This window comes from Heptranchias perlo, chromosome 1 (genome assembly GCF_035084215.1).
Source record: "Heptranchias perlo isolate sHepPer1 chromosome 1, sHepPer1.hap1, whole genome shotgun sequence".
NCBI classification, from domain to species: domain Eukaryota; kingdom Metazoa; phylum Chordata; class Chondrichthyes; order Hexanchiformes; family Hexanchidae; genus Heptranchias; species Heptranchias perlo.
Window position 1 is genome coordinate 133,352,131 of NC_090325.1, and position 18,914 is coordinate 133,371,044.

Here is an 18,914-nt window from a genome sequence, read left to right on the forward strand (position 1 = left end):
ATTAAGAATCAACCACATTGCTGTGGGTCTGGAGTCACATATAGGCCAGACCGGGTAAGGGCGGCAGGCTTCCTTCCCTAAAGGACATTAGTGAACCAGATGGGTTTTTACGACAATCTGGTAGTTTCATGGCCATCATTACTGATACTAGTATTTTAATTCCAGATTTTTATTTAATTAATTGGATTTTAGTCCAGGCCTCTGGATTACTAGCCCAGTAACATAACCACTATGCTACCGTACTTCAATAAAATATTGTGCAACTGCGTATAGCTTTAATGTAATGGCATTTCAAGGTTTATTCTATCATTCTTAATTAAAATTATTAAATTGCACTACTATAGCAAACAGAAATCATGGGTGTACCTGAACAATTACTAAAAATTGCAGTTGAGAATTTCCATGGTGATTCATGTTTAGATGTTCTAAAAACTGAACAATGTTCTTAACAGCAGGCCAATAATTAATGTTTTACTTAGAAATGGGGATGGGTCACATACAGTACAATCAATAGGAAATATAGCCTAATAGAGTTCCTGAAATGAAACCATAGGTATTGCTACATGAAGCAGCCAACCTTTTGCTGTGTTCAGTATTTACCACAGTTGGCTTCATCAATTTGAAACAAGGGAAGATTAATGTACTCTTTGTAGCATAAGACTTAGTTGTACATCAGCCTTCTAATACAGATCAGCTGGGAGAATGAATTTCTTCTTGTAATGACCTTGACTATAGTGATACAAACAATTAATTTACCCCGGTTCTCCTTGTCAACATTCTAGATACAAGTGAAGGTAACAATTAATAGCACCTACCCTCTTGACTTGACAATTTATTATAATACAACACAGATCATTCTTTGTAGTTGTGGCCTTCAGAGTTCAAATACGTGGGGGAGTCATAGTGATTTCACATATTTTACGGCTTGTTTTGCCACAATCTATCCCTTTATTCAAATAAATTAAAAGATTTCACGGAACAGTTTTTAAGAAAAAGCATTCCATCTATTAAGACGATCACATAAATTTGGCTTCTCATTGAAACATTGTTGGAGTTACATTAACAAAATGGTTTTCCTACATTAGTATTCCATTTTCTATGCAAAACCGATGTACCATCTTGAATTTAAAAATAAAGTAAATGTCGATCATTTGTATTCAGTATTATTGAAAATGTATTGTTCTGCAGCATTTTGCTATTAATTTGTTTACTCTGTGTTTCATCAACTTCAACCTGCACACAAAAATAATGTGACCTGATGGAGAAAAATAGACTTCAGATACTTCCCAAGACTTCAGTCTTTATCAGGATAAGAAAAGCCACGTCATCCAGTACAATAGAGCTATCAAAGTGACAGGTATGACTCCGCTAAACATTTGCAGGAAACAAAGGTATCTTGCAGGCGTTCAATCTTCCGTATCCTAGTAACATCAAGGTGATATAAGACAAATTAGCTTATTTTCACTCCTGCCAATATTCTTCCCTCTTCTCTCGTGAAAGCCTTGACTTCTTGCTTGAGTATGGTTCCACTTATTAGTACCTCGTCTAAGAGGCCATTATCATGTGTGAGCATGACACTGAGGCAGCAAGCTATCTGACCATGGAGGAACATCACAGCCAACCAAGTCCTATACTCACCTGATAGCCACACATGTACACTTCCAGTGGGAATCACTGGATAGTAATAAGGAGAAGGAACTCTAGCTGATTTTCCTCTCCCTTACTCAGAAGTACTAAGACCAGCTATAGCCACCATTTTGCTCCAGCTGAGATTAGCTAACTCAACACAGGCCCGACGCCTGCCCATTGGGTACAAATTTTACGCAGAGGTCCTTCGATGGTCATTAGGCCCCTAAGTTACATAGCCCGGGACATCTAAAAAATGGGCTCCACGAATTTAGCAGTGGGACCAATGCCTGCACGGATTGTACGCAGGCCGTTCCACTACTAAAATAATATGCTTTGCTCCCGTTTTACACCCACGAAACAGACGCAATACATGCCAATCTCTACTTCACTGTCTCCCAGCTGTCAACAAATCTATGAAACATGGAGATATGCTAATGTGTGCCATGCAACTGGCAATATGGCATTACACAATCACTGACTGGATGAAAATCAGCAAATTATCCCACTGCGTATACAAACCTTGATTTTCTAAGAGAGGCAGACCTGTCTTCTGAAATTCAGAGTCTACGAATCAGGCTGAATTTTTCATTTTCAATTTATTCAGACTCAAAATTAGGTTCAGAACTCATCCCTATCTGCCAGTCATAACCTAATTAAATGAGAGAGAGACAAGCGGTGAGAGATCAAATAACCAGAAATGAATACACAAAGTTATTGAGGGAATAGAATGTGACTAACACTGAGAAAAAAGGAGCATGGATTGCTCATAAATCTCCTATCCCGATCCAATTACTATTTGTAAATGTAATTTAAAATAAATGAAGTGGGAATTGAAGTTCTGAATCTTCAACTCCACGAGGGATCTGAAAACTGTGAGTGGGAGTTATGAGGAACATGAATAAGCATAAAGCAGGAAGGCAAAGTTTCAGTAATGCAACTGCTAGCTTCAAACAGAGCAGAAAAGGAGAGCTGGGTAAACAACAGGAAAATATCCCCTTTGAAGTAAGTCAGTCCTGAAGGGATTCGCAAAATTTCACATGTCCCTCCCCCCACCCCCCGAAGATTTATTGGAGTTATTAAAAAATAACCCTGGTGTGACTGTGTTCTAAACAAGCCAGGGCCTCTCAAAATGGCTGCAGTCAGACACATGGCCAAAGGCCTGCAGCATTTGAAACTGGACACCTTTCCACAAGGGCAGACAGGGATTTTTTTTGAACAATGCAGGGAAACAAGCAGTTGCATTCACACCCTGAGGCAAGTCATCAGAAGTAATCCCACCTAAGGTGAACCATCAAGAAACATTCAGGAACAATGGAAAGCAGTTATGGAACTCATCAGTACAGATACCGGCCATTATGTAAATGGGCCAGAGATTGGGGTCCTTTGTCTTACGTTTTCGTGCTCAAATCGAACAATGGAGCAAGCTGATGAGGCACGAAAAAAAAACCTGATACCGGGAGGATATAACTGGGGCTTCCCAGAATCTCTCTCTCTCTTCTCTTCGCCTCTTGGCCTGGTGTCCTGTCTGCCTGCTAGCAACTAAGAAGGAAGGCCATCCAGTAAACCTCGCAACCACATGTCGACGGCAGCAGCAGGGCACAGGGGCCAGGCCTTTTCATCTGTTTCACTGGTGAGCATTAATTTTCTGGCCACCACAAGACAACCTAGCTAGGTGTAAGGGTGGGAGTTAAAGGGGTATTGCTAAAATTGTGATTTTAGAATTTTCCCTCGATGTGTCCATTTCTTCCACCCCGTTAAGTGTAAGACTGTATTGTATCCATAGCGATTTCTTTTTTTTTATCTTTTGTATAATACTGTTTACCTTGTAGTTTTAGTTTTCTTATTAATAAACATTGGTTTTCCTTGTACCAATCCACTGGTCTGTTCGTCTGTCCTTGTTACCGCCCGATAAGTCCTCAGCTCAGAATCAGGAAGGGGAAAGCGATTCGCAACCGCACAGCGGGCAGGGCAGCTCAGGAAAAACATAACTGGCTGACCTATAATAAGCCCGAGAAACAGTAAAAAATCCCTTACAGAAATGGCGAGCCAGCCAGGAGCTGAGACGAAAGTGTGTAACAAGGCAGACAGTGGTGCGGAGGAGGAATCCGCAATGGAGGAAAGGTTGTCTGCCTATGTGTGTGGCAAGGTAAATATCGCGAAAAAATGGGTGGGCAATATGTTAAAGGCCGAGCGTCCCATAGATGCAGCCATCCAGTGAACAGCAAGTAAACAGTATAAGAAAGGTATTGAGAAGGCGGTCTGGCTCTTGTGTTTTAAAAAGCAGGTCTTAGTACTAGACCGTGCTGTAGCAGCGCGAGCAGCCAAGATTAAGCAGTTGACCCGAGAGCTGCAGGAAAAGACAGCAGCGGAAGAGAAAGGGGTAGCGGCGCTCCAAGCAATAAGCCAAGAAAGGGCGCAGATGGCAAGGGACCACCAGGCAAAGGTAGAGCGCCTGGAATACCAGATCGCTGAGCTCAAAAGTAGCGCTAGAGGTAGAATGGAACACCTGGAATACCAGGTCAGAGAGACGAGAGGCAGTGAGGTTAGGTTAATGGATAAGATCCACAGCCTCACGCAAGAATTAAAAGAGCAGGAGGAGAAAGTAGGCGAGGTAAAGGCAGCATATAAGCTGGCCTGCGCCCAGGGGTTAGAAGACGCAGATCATGGCCCCTACAGGCAAGAAATAGAACGTTTGGGCATGGCCTTAGCGAGGGCGAAGGGCATGGTATGCCTCATTAGCCCGAAGGCGGGCCAGTCGGATTTTACCGGCAACCCAAGCAGGGAAGTCCCACAGGCAGCTCCCAGAACGACACTGGTTAGGGAACCAGAGGCTTCACGGCCACCACCCATAGCCCCGAGTTTTCAGGAGGTCTGGCAGCAAGGGGGAGTGGAGGATGAAGCATTAGGGGAGACCCAGCAAGCCCTGGTAGATAGACCAGGACCGGGACCAGTGTACCCCATCCGACAACGGAGATACGGCCCCCCCGCCGATGGCGAGGACCTAGGGGCCATCCAGAACCAGTTTGTAGTGCCGCATGGCACCCCACAGCTCAGGGCCGTGGTTAGCCATATCCCTAAGCTTACAGTGAAGGGAGACCCCTCTCTACACTTCCGTGAGATAGAGCAGGCAGCGTGCGTTAATGACTGCGATGAAGCAGAACAAGCAAAAATGCTGCTGTTTTCTCTGGGTGGTGACCTCCTCCAAACCTTATCAGATGAGTGCAAAAGGGGGCAGAAAGATTACGAGGAGTTAAGGGTTGAGATATTGGAGGCCATGGGACTCAATGACGGGAGTCCGTTCGCCCGGGTGGAAAAAACGGTACAGCTTCCCGGGGAGTCCCCACAGGCTTTCGCAGACAGGCTGTGGCCAGTCTACCGGAGCCCATGCCCGGGAATGCCAGGGCGGACACTCCTGAACAGAGATCAATTGACCCACTGGCTCCGCTGTCTCATGACAAACTGCCTGCCCCAAATTCGAACTCGAGCTGCGGCCTGGTTTGACCCCTGTAACTCCCAGACCACCGAGGAAACGGTGATCCGCCAGCTCATGATAGCATTTAAAAATATCAGGGGTATCGAGACACCCCAACCCAAGGGGAAAGTCCACGAGGTTAAATCAGGCGCCCAGCATAAAAGGGAATGGCACCAGGAAGGGAATCGTCCCGTCCAGGCTAAGTTAAACTACTGTGGGTACGGGAAGGACGGCCACTGGCGCAAAGATTGTAAAAACCCCTGGAAGGATACCAAGGGAAAGAATCCCACCGTCCCAGCCCAAAAGACAGCGACGGGGGAGGCAGAGACAGGAATTGCCCCCGCTGCCATGGAGTCATTTTTTGAGGCCATGCGATCTTTTATGGCCAGCCAGGGAAAAATAGCAACCACTACCGGTGTGGTAGCTCCCTCAGCCCCCCCTGACGACGCCCCGAAATGACTAGAGCCCGCACAGCCTGTCTACCTGTGTGCTCTCAGGTATGATGGATGGAAGAGACCGCTCGTGCAGATGGAGGTAGAGAAGGTTAAAGGGACTTATCTGCTGGATACGGGGGCATCATGCACCGTGATCCACGCAGCTAATCCCACCACCTCACCTCTGTCTAGCGGAGTTCCATACGTTCTATCGGGGTTCACCGGCAAGGAACAGGCGGGAGCCTTCTCCAAGCCGCTCTCAGTCCGCCTGGGCCCACTCCAAACCAAGTGGGCGTGTGTCCTGGCGAGGTGGGAAGCGGAGGGAGGAAAGGGGATCCTAGGGGCCGACTTCATCGTGGGCCACGGGATCCTCGTGGATCTCCGCAATCATTGCCTTTGGGGAGCCGACACGGGTGAGGAGAATGGCGTGGTAGTTATCCCAGGGAAAGAAGGGAAGGGAACCCGGTGTACTGTGAAGCCGAAAGGAGGTTATAACCTCGGGCTCATGGTGGAGGGTGTCCCGGAGGAATTTAAAGCAGTCGTGCAGGCTCGCATGGCTGCTTTCGCCACGCACAAACACGACTGTGGGAGGGTCACCGGGTTTGAGGTCAGGGTAGACAGAGACCCCATGGCCCGGCCCCAGAAGCAGTATAACTTTCCTAGAGAAGCAGAGCCCGATATGGAGATGGCCATATCCTCGTTGGTGCAGCAGGGAGTGCTGAGGCCCATAGCCACCCATGTTAATTCTCCGCTTTGGCCGGTCAAGAAACCGGACAATTCATGGAGAGCCACAGTGGACTATTGGGTGCTCAACAGCAATATCCCCACGTGTGCCCCCACAGTGGCAGCAGTTGCCGACCTCATCGGAAGCATTCCAGCATCCGTGACTACGTTCACGATGCTGGATATTTCAAATGGGTTTTGGTCGATCCCCTTAAGGAGGGAAGACCAGTATAAGTTTGCTTTTACTTTTAAAGGGCAACAGTATACTTGGAACTGTTTGCCGCAAGGTTTTCATCACAGCCCCAGCATCTTTCACCAGTGCATGGCGAGTAGTTTAAAGGAATTTAGCCAGCCCACCCAATTGGTGCAGTATGTAGATGACCTGCTCTTGTTTACCGACTCAGTCGGGGAGCATGGCCCGCTACTGGCCAAATTGCTGGAGCTGCTGCAGAGTAAAGGGTTCAAGGTCAACCCGAAGAAGACGCAGATCGGCCGCCAGGAAGTTAAATTCCTGGGCCTGACCGTCCGCACAGGGGAACGAGCCATAGACAAGGCTAGGAGGGAAGTGGTCCAAGAGCTACCGGTCCCCAGTACTGTGAGGGGTGTGAGGTCATTCTTAGAGCTAACGGGCTACTGCAGAGATTTTATTGAGGATTATACGGCCACGGTGGCCCCTCTGCTCCAACTCCTACGCAAGGGAGTGGAGTGGTCTTGGGATGAGGGGTGCCAGGCAGCATTTGTCCAGCTCAAGAGGGACCTGCAGACCGCACCAGCCCTGGGAGCGATAGATGGAGGGAGAGAGTTCTTTCTGGAGGTAGCGGCCAGAGGGGATAATCTCAGTGCTGTGCTGCTCCAGGAGCGGCACGGCAGGCTAAGACCCGTGGTCTACTCCTCCAGAGTACTTACTGACGTGGAAAAGAGCTACTCAATTTGCGAGCGGCACCATTTGGCCACGTACTGGGCTGTGAAAAGATCCTCGATCTTCACAGGCACCTCTCCTATCACCCTCCTCACACATCACACACCCACCCAGATGCTTCTGGACGGGAGGATCAAAGATGGGACAGTCAGCAGTGCCCGCATTGTGCGCTGGACCCTCCTCCTTTCCCAGATGGATCTGAGGGTGAGGGGCCTTTGCGAGCCAAAGCTCGCGGCTAACATGGTATATCCTGGAACAGCCCATCAGTGTTCCATAGAAGGGGTGTGGGAGGCGAACATTGGTCTACGGGCCGGGATACATCCCACAGGCCGCGAGATCTATGTAGACGGTTCCAGCATGGTATCCGCTGGGGAATGTCTCACGGGATGTGGAGTCTATAACCCATCGGCTAACATTGCCTTGGCGATCAAGTTCCCCAGCACCATGAGCGCCCAGCAGGCTGAACTGTCCGTGGTGGTGTACGTGGTTACCCACCCCGAAATCTTCCCCACCCCAGACACGATTTGCTCGGACAGTATGTTCACTTGCAACTCGTGCACGGAATACCTGGCAATCTGGTCCCATCGCGGATATACCTCCGCCGACGGGAGGCCCATAACAGTAAAACCCCTGCTGGAGAAAATCCACACCACCTGAGGAAGGAGGAAGCCTCCGAAAGCTTGTGGGATTAAAAATAAAATTGTTGGACTATAACTTGGTGTTGTAAAATTGTTTACAATTGTCAACCCCAGTCCATCACCGGCATCTCCACATCACGGAGAAAATCCTGGCAGCCGTGGGGGAGGAAGGCGAGGTCTTCATCCACAAAGTGAAGGCCCACCCCTCCACAGAACCCCGCAGCCAGGGCAACCAGCAAGCCGACACGCTGGCCAAGGAGGGTGCCCGCACCGGCATTTTCTGGGACCCCTATGGGTCTGGGCCCGTGGCGGCAGTTAATGGCAGGGGTGGGACCCAGAGGAGCTTAAGGGTAGCATTAGCCCCGGATCTTAAAACAGTCCAAGCCCAGGACCCTGTCCTGAAAACCGTCACTAGCGCAGTGAGCGAGGGTAGGAGGATAGAAGGCATGCTGTTCAAGGAAGGACAGTGGGTAGTACCCCAGCAGCACCGGAGGGAGTTCCTTCAACTGGCCCATGAAGGGCCGGGAGCAGGACACCCCGGGCCTGAGGCCACCTGGCGGCAGGTGGAACAGGCGGGATGGTGGCCTGGGCTCCGGGAAGATGTCCGCAAGTTCTGTGCTAGCTGTCTTGTGTGCGCTGCAAATAACCCCGACCCCCACAGAGGGAAGGTGCCCATGGGACACGTTAGGAGGGTAGAGGGACCATGGCAGTCGATCCAGATCGACTACATCGGGCCCCTACCCACTGCCCAGGGAGGCTACAAATACTGCCTCGTCCTGGTGGACGTGTTTTCCAAGTGGGTCGAGGCCTTCCCCTGTAGAAAAGCCACAGCATTAGGGACTGCAAGGATCTTGGTACGGGAGGTGTTCTCGCGGTGGGGACTACCCCAGTTTGTGGAGTCCGACCAGGGAAGCCACTTCACCGGCCAGGTCATGCAGAATACACTTATGCTGTTCGGTATTCAGGGGAAGTGGCACGTAGCCCAAAATCCACAGTCCTCAGGGATTGTGGAACGCATGAACCGCACCGTCAAAGAAAGGCTGAGGAAGGAGACAGCGGACTCACCCCAAAAATGGGCAGAGGTCCTGCCTCTAGTCCTCATGGGGATCCGGGCCAGTCAGTCAAAGAGTACGGGGTATTCCCCGCACGAGCTCATGACCGGTAGGGTCATGAGAACCCACACCCATGTCCTAGCCCCAGTTCTTACTGAAGGGCAGCTTCGGGAGGTAAACCGGGATAAATTCGCCCGAACACTCCTCGAGCGCCTGAAGCAGATTTACGAACAGGCAGCAGGTAGTATGGGGAAGCAGCATCGGAATAACCGATTGCTGCTCGAGCCTAACAAAAGTCATCAGTGGGAGATAGGGGACCAGGTAATGGTGAGGAACTACGCCCGAGTGGGGAGTTTGGAGCCACTGTACATGGGACCCTATAGCATAGTAGATAAAGCCAGCCCCATGGTTTACGCTGTAAAATTGCCCCGGCAGATGAAATGGTTTCATATAAACCAATGTAAGCTGTTTAGATCGGAGGCGGAAAAGCAGGCAGCTGGGATCCAACCCGAGGTTAGAAATCCCCAGCTCCCAGCAGGTCCCAGCTCACAGGCAGCACCTGCAGGCGCAGTCACGTGCGTCAGGGGAGGAGTCACCCAGACCCCTGTCCAAACCATTCCCCCTCTCTTCTGGGACTCAGGTGGGGAGGAGGAGGAGCCCGAGGCAGGTAGCCCCGCCCCTGACCCAGGTTTTGAACCTGGAGAGGAAGACTCTCAGCCTCCGGCAGCAGGCAGCGAAGGATTGCCTGTCCCCAGCTCAGACTTGGGAAGGGAGGAGCCACAGGGGAAAAGCCCCCAGCCAGCGAGGACTACGACCCACAGCAAGGGTCCGCTCGCGAGGGTAGCCCCACCAACAGCACTTCCTAGGAGGTCCCCTCGGACACCCCAGCCTAGGAAGGCATGGTCGCCGGCTCCCCAGTTTAAAAGGGCTACCTCCCGCGTTAAAGTTAAGTTGAAAGACAGAGGTCCTCAGCCAGCAGTCACGGGCTGTGAGGGACCGGAAGTAAAGGTCAGTACAGCCATGCCGCAGGAAGCAGCCTGCAGCAGTCCTGACAGAATTTGAGCTGGCCGCTCGGAGACGGGCGGCGGATGTATATAACTTTAGCAGTTAAGTTTGTAGTTTTAAGTTAAGATGTATAGGTTTATTATAAGGTGTGGAACCGTAATGTAATTTTAATATGGAACCGTTCCAGTGTTGTCTACGTGAGCCGAGGTCCAGGGACCCGCTCACACTTTACCTGAGCCAGGAAGCCTATAGGGAGCCCGGCTAGATGTTCTTTATCTTTTACAGGGAATGTTCGGAGGCGTGATCCTGCTCGCCCTGTCTGGGCTGAGCCTCGCGAGAAGGGGCGACACCAAGGACCACCACATCTTCGGATGCTCCGGAAAAATGGCGCCCCTAGCCCACGATGGGAGTGGCCTACGCGAGGCGGATGAAATCGCCTTGTACACTCACGAGGGGAGCTGGCCCGGATGGCTGGGGTCAAATTCGACCCAGTACTCAAGCCAGACCGGTTTTTCATACAGGGAGACCTCCCTCCAGTGCCCGAGGATACGAATTGTCACCCCAAGGATTAGCGTCACCGTGGGAAAAGGAATATGTTTGTCATGTAAAGGCAACGTTCCCCTGGATAGGTGGTGGTGGCTTAGAAAATTAAGTAAGGATATGGGGAACCCCAGGGTAGAGTGGGAGAGGTTAGGGAATAACACCCACAGGACCATCACAGGGACCCAGGGAGGGTTAAGTGTGTGCTGGGACTAATGGTGGGAACTGGATCAGGGGATCTATGTCTGTATGTGGGGTTCAGAGAAAGTCTGCCCCACAGCCAGTGGCAAGATGACGGGAGGGGGATGGACTGGGAATCGTGCCTGAGCGCATGCGCGATCCCATACTCCCCAATCTCGGTTAATGCCACTGAATTAGTAACCCGCCCCCAACAGCCCCTGCCCACGACTGCGACGTCACATATGATAGTAGAGGGATGCCCCGCCACCACCAAGGGACCAGGGAACGGCTTGGTGCTAGTACCTACAGACCAGGTGCTGTATCAAGGGGTGCACTACGCGGTAGCCTCCGTGATTTTAAACCTCACCGAGGTACACCTACCCGCGTGGTGCCCCACAGAGACCGCGCAGTTGTATCAAGCCCTCTTAAAAGAGATGTTCCGTAAATTTTATCAGTTTGATTTTTCAGACGTTGACAGAACCAGACTATACACCCACAAGCTTTTGGATGGGATTGGGAGACAAAGAAGGGGTGTTTTTAACGATGTCTTAACTGGTTTTAACACGGGGTCTTCTGTCATCAACAGCTTAGATGACATCGAGCTGCAGACCCAGATTAATGGTTTAAAAACGCAATTAAAGAAAATATTAATCGATGCGAATAAGGTGGTAGGTTCGGAACTGCACGAAGATCAGGCCATGACTCTCCACTTAAAGGAGATCATAGCGGAGCTGGAAAAGCATGCAAAGACGGTGAATGCGCTCATTAGGGAGGGTCAGAATGCGTCAGACCAGGCGGCGCAGAATGAAGTGTGCATGCTGTATGGGGCATGGTTGCTGGGCGAGGCCCGCAGCAATCTGGAGGATTTAAAGCAAGGTTTAGTCCCCTCCTGGATCAGCAACAAACACCTCGCAGCCCTCCACCCTTTTGAGAATACATTAAGTCCGTGCCAGCTCCACCTAGCTTCTGAGGCCTACCTAGTCCCAGTGGACTGTGGGCGTTCCAACCACACCATCATAGGGATAGTTGTAAGGATGCCAGTCATGGGCGGGACGGCCCCACCCATGCCGGTGTACAGGGTGGAGAACATTGGTGTCATTCAGGGGGGTGCACACGTTCGTTTCACAGCGGTCCCGCCCTACGTCATAAAGTGGGAGCATGCTATGACGGGTACTGACCTCTCGGGGTGCCAGAGCCGGGGATCACACATAATCCTGTGTCCCCAGCACTTGAATGCCTATTCAAAACCGCAGTGCGGGTTCAGAGCTGCTGACGCGAAGCCTATAAACTGCACCATGGAAGCCATGGCACAAGGCCATGTTCCCCCACAGGTGGCGTATATAGGAGGTGGGACATATTGCATCACCACAGCAGCGTCTCACTACCAGCATGGTCAGCACAGCTGGTGCGCGGTGAGTGACAGCAGTTTCTGCTTTAAACCCGAGGCAGAAGTTCAAGTGGCACAGATACGAATTGTCCCCATCTCTGAACCATCCACTGTTCACCTCACTGTGAAAGAGAATTTCACCAACCTCCAAAAGTATGTAGCCCACTTCGGCTACCAGATCCCCGCTCTCCCAGAACACCTCGTTAAATTATTAAAAGCAGTAGTGGTGTCCCAAAAACACTTTTACACGCTGGAACAGAAGACTGTCCAGATAGGGGCCGATATTCTGAGTATTACGACCCCACCCTGGTGGGACATCTTTGAGAATATAGAGGTCCCCTCCTGGATTCGTCTGGCATCACACGTGCTAGTAATCTGTCAGCTCGGGATCGTCCTCTACCTGGTTTGCGTCCAGTGTAGGAATAGGGGTCTCGAGGTAGTAGTTAGAACACAAAGGGTATGGAAGGACCAGTATGCTCGGGTGGACGAAACACCCGCGTGAGTTCGGGGACGCATCACTTGCGAGTGATGGCAGCCTGTTTCATTACTTTAATAAAGATGGTCCCTTCCATTTGTTGTTTTCAATAAAGTAAGTTTTCGTTTCGATGTTGTTTTGAATAAAGATTGTTCATTGTTGTGTTGTATAGTATGCGAAATACTGTTTCATCCCAAGTGGTGCAGGGGTATTTGGACCCCTCCGTGCTGGGATTGTTGTAATTCAACCTTGTTTTCTATCTGAATGCCTGCCATACACTGGGGTTCTCTCCAAGTAAGGGAATGTATGTGTCGAGGGATTAGGGATAGGTAAATAAAGGGGAGGGTTGTTTGCGACGGTCAGAAATTTTGCTCACCTTGCATGGACACTTCAAGCAAGTATAAGTATCCACAGGGGGGAGTGAAGGGATTCGTAAAATTTCACATGTCCCTCCCCCCACCCCCCGAAGATTTATTGGAGTTATTAAAAAATAACCCTGGTGTGACTGTGTTCTAAACAAGCCAGGGCCTCTCAAAATGGCTGCAGTCAGACACATGGCCAAAGGCCTGCAGCATTTGAAACTGGACACCTTTCCACAAGGGCAGACAGGGATTTTGTTTGAACAATGCAGGGAGACAAGCAGTTGCTTTCACGCCCTGAGGCAAGTCATCAGAAGTAATCCCACCTAAGGTGAACCATCAAGAAACATTCAGGAACAATGGAAAGCAGTTATGGAACTCATCAGTACAGATACCGGCCATTATGTAAATGGGCCAGAGATTGGGGTCCTTTGTCTTAGGTTTTTGTGCTCAAATCGAACAATGGAGCAAGCTGATGAGGCACGAAAAAAAACCTGATACCGGGAGGATATAACTGGGGCTTCCCAGAATCTCTTTCTCTCTTCTCTTTGCCTCTTGGCCCGGTGTCCTGTCTGCCTGCTAGCAACTAAGAAGGAAGGCCATCCAGTAAACCTCGCAACCACATGTCGACGGCAGCAGCAGGGCACAGGGGCCAGGCCTTTTCATCGGTTTCACTGGTGAGCATTAATTTTCTGGCCGCCACAAGACAACCTAGCTAGGTGTAAGGGTGGGAGTTAAAGGGGTATTGCTAAAATTGTGATTTTAGAATTTTCCCTCGATGTGTCCGTTTCTTTCACCCCGTTAAGTGTAAGACTGTATTGTATCCATAGCGATTTTTTTTTATCTTCTGTATAATACTGTTTGCCTTGTAGTTTTAGTTTTCTTATTAATAAACATTGGTTTTCCTTGTACCAATCCACTGGTCTGTTCGTCTGTCCTTATTACCGCCCGATAAGTCCTCAGCTCAGAATCAGGAAGGGGAAAGCTATTCGCAACCGCACAGCGGGCAGGGCAGCTCAGGAAAAACATAACTGGCTGACCTATAATAAGCCCGCGAAACAGTAAAAAACCCCTTACAGTCCCAAAATATAGTCCTGATTGAGAGACAGCTTGCACTGACAGGTTTGTCTCGTAAAGATGTGAAAATATAGAAACAAATGGGTTGGAATAAATAAAAGCATTAAATCCTAATTTATTGCTCATAGTAGAAAAATTCATGGAAGGAAGATGGAGTGAAATTCGACTTCGGTGGTAGAGCAAAGCAGGCGATGGAAAAGAAAACTGGGTGGGGTATAAAATGGGCCACTGATTCACTATCACCCATGTTGTGCTCCTGCTGGGGTCGAATTTCACCCACACTGAGTTGAAATTCCAGTTTGTTCTTAACCTTGTAAATAAAAATGGTCCAAATGCACTTAGCACAACATATATCACAACTAGTTTTTCACTGGGACAAGGAACACACAATAAAAAATACAAATCTGCCGACAAGATTGTGCACATCCCTATAATTTGAGGACAGGTGACTGGCATGTCTTACATCCCACCCATTTTGCACTACTGCCATGGTTGAATTTCACCCCGATACCTCAGAATTGCAACAGTTTTCTTTTTAATCTTCCTCATTTACAAATTTACTTCCCCCTTTTAATTTACCTTATTTAATTTCCTCCACCCTTTAAGTCTCCTACATTGTATGCGATACGCTTTCCATGTGGGACGTATGGATGAGAGGTCCAAGACGCAGGGCTGAACCTCTAATCATGTCATGGGTCCGAACTCTGCCATTCCCAGATGCCGTAGGGATTCATGTCTCTTATGCAAACTCTCACAAGGGGAAAAAAATTTTTTTGGGTGCATTACAAAATTGTCTCAGCTCTGAGTGTAGCCTCCAGTTATCTTATTTTCCCATAGCTATAGGTAGTGTGCTACTTTGTGTAGACTTAAGTGCAGTTATCAGAAGACAATACCACTCCTGAGCCAGGGGGGGTTTCCTCATAAACTGCAAACAATAAGCAATTAATTAGCTTGTCTGAATAATCAATAAATGTCTCACACCCAATGGGCTGGGTGTTGTTGGAATAGGGCAACTCGCAGTGTGCCCAGTTAGTTAAATTATTTTCTGCAACCTTCAGCTCGAAAGTGTTTTGCGCCGTAACTTGCTGGAAGTGCGAGCTGATAACAGCGGGGTGAGGGAAACGGGGCATCTGGGACCTTGGTGAATGGCGGGACCAACAGTCTATCTCCTTAACCAATTAGATTTAAGGATTGTGAAAGAAACAGAGAGACGATGGAGAAGGAGAGTGAATTAGAGTCAAATCAGGTACAGAAAGAGCAATAAATATAGGGAAATAAGATTAGATTTGAGAGAGAAAAAAAGAGACAGAAAGAAAAAGTAAGCAAAAAAATTAAAGATTTTAAGGGAGGTTACATTGGGTAACCGCTGAAAACGGGCACGGGGATCGTGATATGCGTTTAATCCGCGCCCGGTCGTTGCGACGCAGGCAGCATGGTACATTCGTGCTGCCTGCTGTTTTAAATGATTGCTGCGTGCACCCAGCGCTACCTGCTTTGTTGATTTGGCTGCACACATCAGCAGGGGGCTCCAATATTGCAAGTGGCCTGCACTTCTTAAAGGCAGCCTGCAGCTCTTAAAGGGAAGGTGTATTGTGGCTGCAAGAAATGGTGGGAGTCGATTGAAAACTGAATTTGTGCTGTGATACTTTGAAGAGTGGCTGTGCCTGCAAGACAGCGTGCCCCAAGGTTCTCTGATGATGCACTGGAGGCCTTGGTGCACGAGGTGGAGAAAATGAGGGTGAGGGCATCCTGTTTCCACAGGAGGGCAGTAGGCCCAGTAGAAAAATGGGAGGCAGTGGGAGGAAGTATCAGAGGAGGTAAATGCCAGGAGCATAGCTCCAAGAACATGGATGCAGTGCAGGAAGAAGTTCAATGATTTAACATGAGTTGTCAAGGTGAGTCAGTTTAAGTTTCAAGTGGCATATCCTATCAACTGCACCACTAGCCTCATCCACTGCTCAATTCACTACACCTCCATCACCCATCTACCATAGAAACATAGAAAATGGGAGCAGGAGTAGGCCATTCGGCCCTTCGAGCCTGCTCCGCCATTCAATATGATCATGGCTGATCCTCCACCTCAATACCATATTCCCGCTCTTTCCCCATACCCCTTGATGCCTTTTGTGTCTAGAAATCCATCGAGCTCCTTCTTAAATATATTCAGTGACTTGTCCTCCTCAGCCTTCTGTGCTAGAGAATTCCACAGGTTCACCACCCTCTGAGTGAAGAAATTTCTCCTCATCTCAGTCCTAAATGTCCTACCCCGTATCCTGAGACTGTGACCCCTCATTCTGGGCCCCTCCAGACAGGGGAAACATCCTCCCTGCGTCCAGTCTGTCTATCCTTGTCAGAATTTTATGTGTATCAATGAGATTCCCTCTCATTCTTCTAAACTCGAGTGAATACAGGCCGAGTTGACCCAATCTCTCCTCATACGACAGTCCTGCCATCCCAGGAATCAGTCTGGTGAGCCTTAGCTGCACTCCCTCTATGGCAAGTATATCCTTTCTTAGGTAAGGAGACCAAAGCGGCATACATTACTCCAGGTGTGGTCTCACCAAGGCCCTGTATAACTGCAGTAAGACATCCTTGCTCCTGTACTCAAATCCTCTTGCAATGAAGGCCAACATACCATTTGCCTTCCTAACCGCTTGCTGCACCTGCATGTTTGCTTTCAGTGACTGGTGTACAAGGACACCCAGGTCCCTTTGTACATCAACATTTCCCAATCTATCACCATTTAAATAATAATCTGCCTTTCTGTCTGATGATGAAGGTCTCTGCATACCTAATCCTCTTTCTCTCTTCCCACTTCTCCCTCATCCCACAATCTTTTCTGACTGCAGATGGTGTAAACACACACTTCTTATGTTGTCCTCTCCCTTCACCACACCCAACCTGTGACCCTTTGTCATTTCAGATCCCAAAAACTAGAACCTTCCCAGTCAGAGGAGGAAGAGGAAGAAGACAGTGATGATGAAAAGACACCATCACTCGATCTTATACTCGCAGCCACCAGCTCAGAAACTGACACTGCGCGTACTTTAGAGGCTAAGATAGAGGAGGGGTCTGCATGTTGTGAAATACCGGGCACAAGCGCGCAGGAGCCAGGGTGGGGGGAAAGGATATCACATGTGCCAGCTCACTGGAGGGTGAGGTCACATACTAGTTCTGCTGCAGAGAATTCAGATGACTTCAATGGGCCAGGCTACAGAAGAAGGCTGATGGGCATACACAACCAAATGCCTGGTGCACTGGAAAGCCTGCCAGAAAGCCTGCACACAATGTCAAGGGGCATGGAGGAATCCATCACCAACTTGGCACAGGGCTTTGCACAGAGCTCGGAGCCCATTCTTTCCAACATGGAACTGGTGGTCACATCCATCAGCACACCTGTCGAACCCACCATGATGCACCGTCTGATGACTGGTGTAACAGCTTCCATCAAAGATCTGGGTGCCACTTTTGAAATGGGCTTCCATGCATCACTGTAGTCCAGTAATCTATTCTCCAACAGATCACCAGGTTTGCTGAGACGCTGTCCTGGGAGAGTGGCAGAGGCTCCATGGAACTGGAACCCACTGTCCTCTCTCAGGACGACAGCATTCCAAAAGGCATTTGAATCTACATACCCTTGAGGAATAAAAACTCCACAGGAAGAGTGATCCAATTGTGGATAACTCGAGAAGTTAAGTAGTATTAGATTAAAAGAAAAGGTTTACAATGTTGCCAAAAAGAGTGGTAAGCCTGAAGATTAGGATGGTTTTAGAAATCAGCAAAGGATAACCAAGAAATTGATAAAGAGGGAGGAAGTTGAATATAAGAGTAAACTAGCAAGAAATGTAAAAACAGATTGTAAGAGCTTCTACAAGTATATAAAAAGGAAGAGAGTATCAAAAGTTAACATGGGTCCCTTAAAGGCTGAAACAGGAGAAATTATAATGGGAAATAAGGAAATGGCAGAGATGTTAAAAAAATAGTTTTCATCTGTCTTCACAGTAGAAGACACAAAAAACATACTGGAAAGAGTGGGGAACCAAGGGTCTAATGACAAGGAGGAACTTAAAGTGATTAAGGTTAGTAAAGAAAAAATATTAGAAAAATTAATGAGACTAAAAGCTGACAAATCCCCTGGACCTGATGGCTTACATCCTAGGGTTTTAAAAGAGGTGGCTGCAGAGATAGTGGATGCATTGGTTTTGATCTTCCAGAATTCCCCAGATTCTATAACTGTCCCCATGGATTGGAAGGTAGCAAATGTAACACCGTTATTCAAGAAAGGAAGGAGAGAAAAACCAGGGAAATACAGGCCAATTAGCCTGACATCAGTATTCAGGAAGATGCTGGAATCTATTATTAAGGATGTAGTAACAGGGCACTTAGAAAATCATAATATGATTAGGCAGAGTCAACACGGTTTCATGAAAGGGAAATCATGTTTGACAAATCTATTTGAGTTTTATGAGGATGTAACTAGCAGGGTAGATAAAAGTGAACCTGTAGATGTAGTATATTTGGATTTTCAAAAGGCATTCGATAAGGTGCCACACTAAAGGTTGTTACACAAGATTAGGGCTCATGGGATTGGGGGTAATATATCAGCATGGATTGAAGATTGGTTAACGGACAGAAAACAGAGAGTAGTAATAAATGAGTCATTTTCAGGTTGGCAATTTGTAACTGGTGAGGTGCCGCAAGGATCAGTGCTTGGGCCTCAGCTATTTACAATCTATATTAATGACTTAGATGAAGGGACCGAATGTAATGTAGTCAAGTTTGCTGATGATACAAAGCTACGTGGGAAAGTAAGGTGTGAGAAGGATACAAAGAGTCTGCAAAATGATATACAGATTAAGTGAATGGGCAAGAAGGTGGCAGATGGAGTATAATGTGGGGAAATGTGAGGTTATTCACTTTGGTAGGAAAAATAGAAAAAAGGAATATTTTTTAAATGGTAAGAAACTATCAAATGTTGGTGTTCAGATGGATTTGGGTGTCCTTGTACACGAAACGTAGGAAGT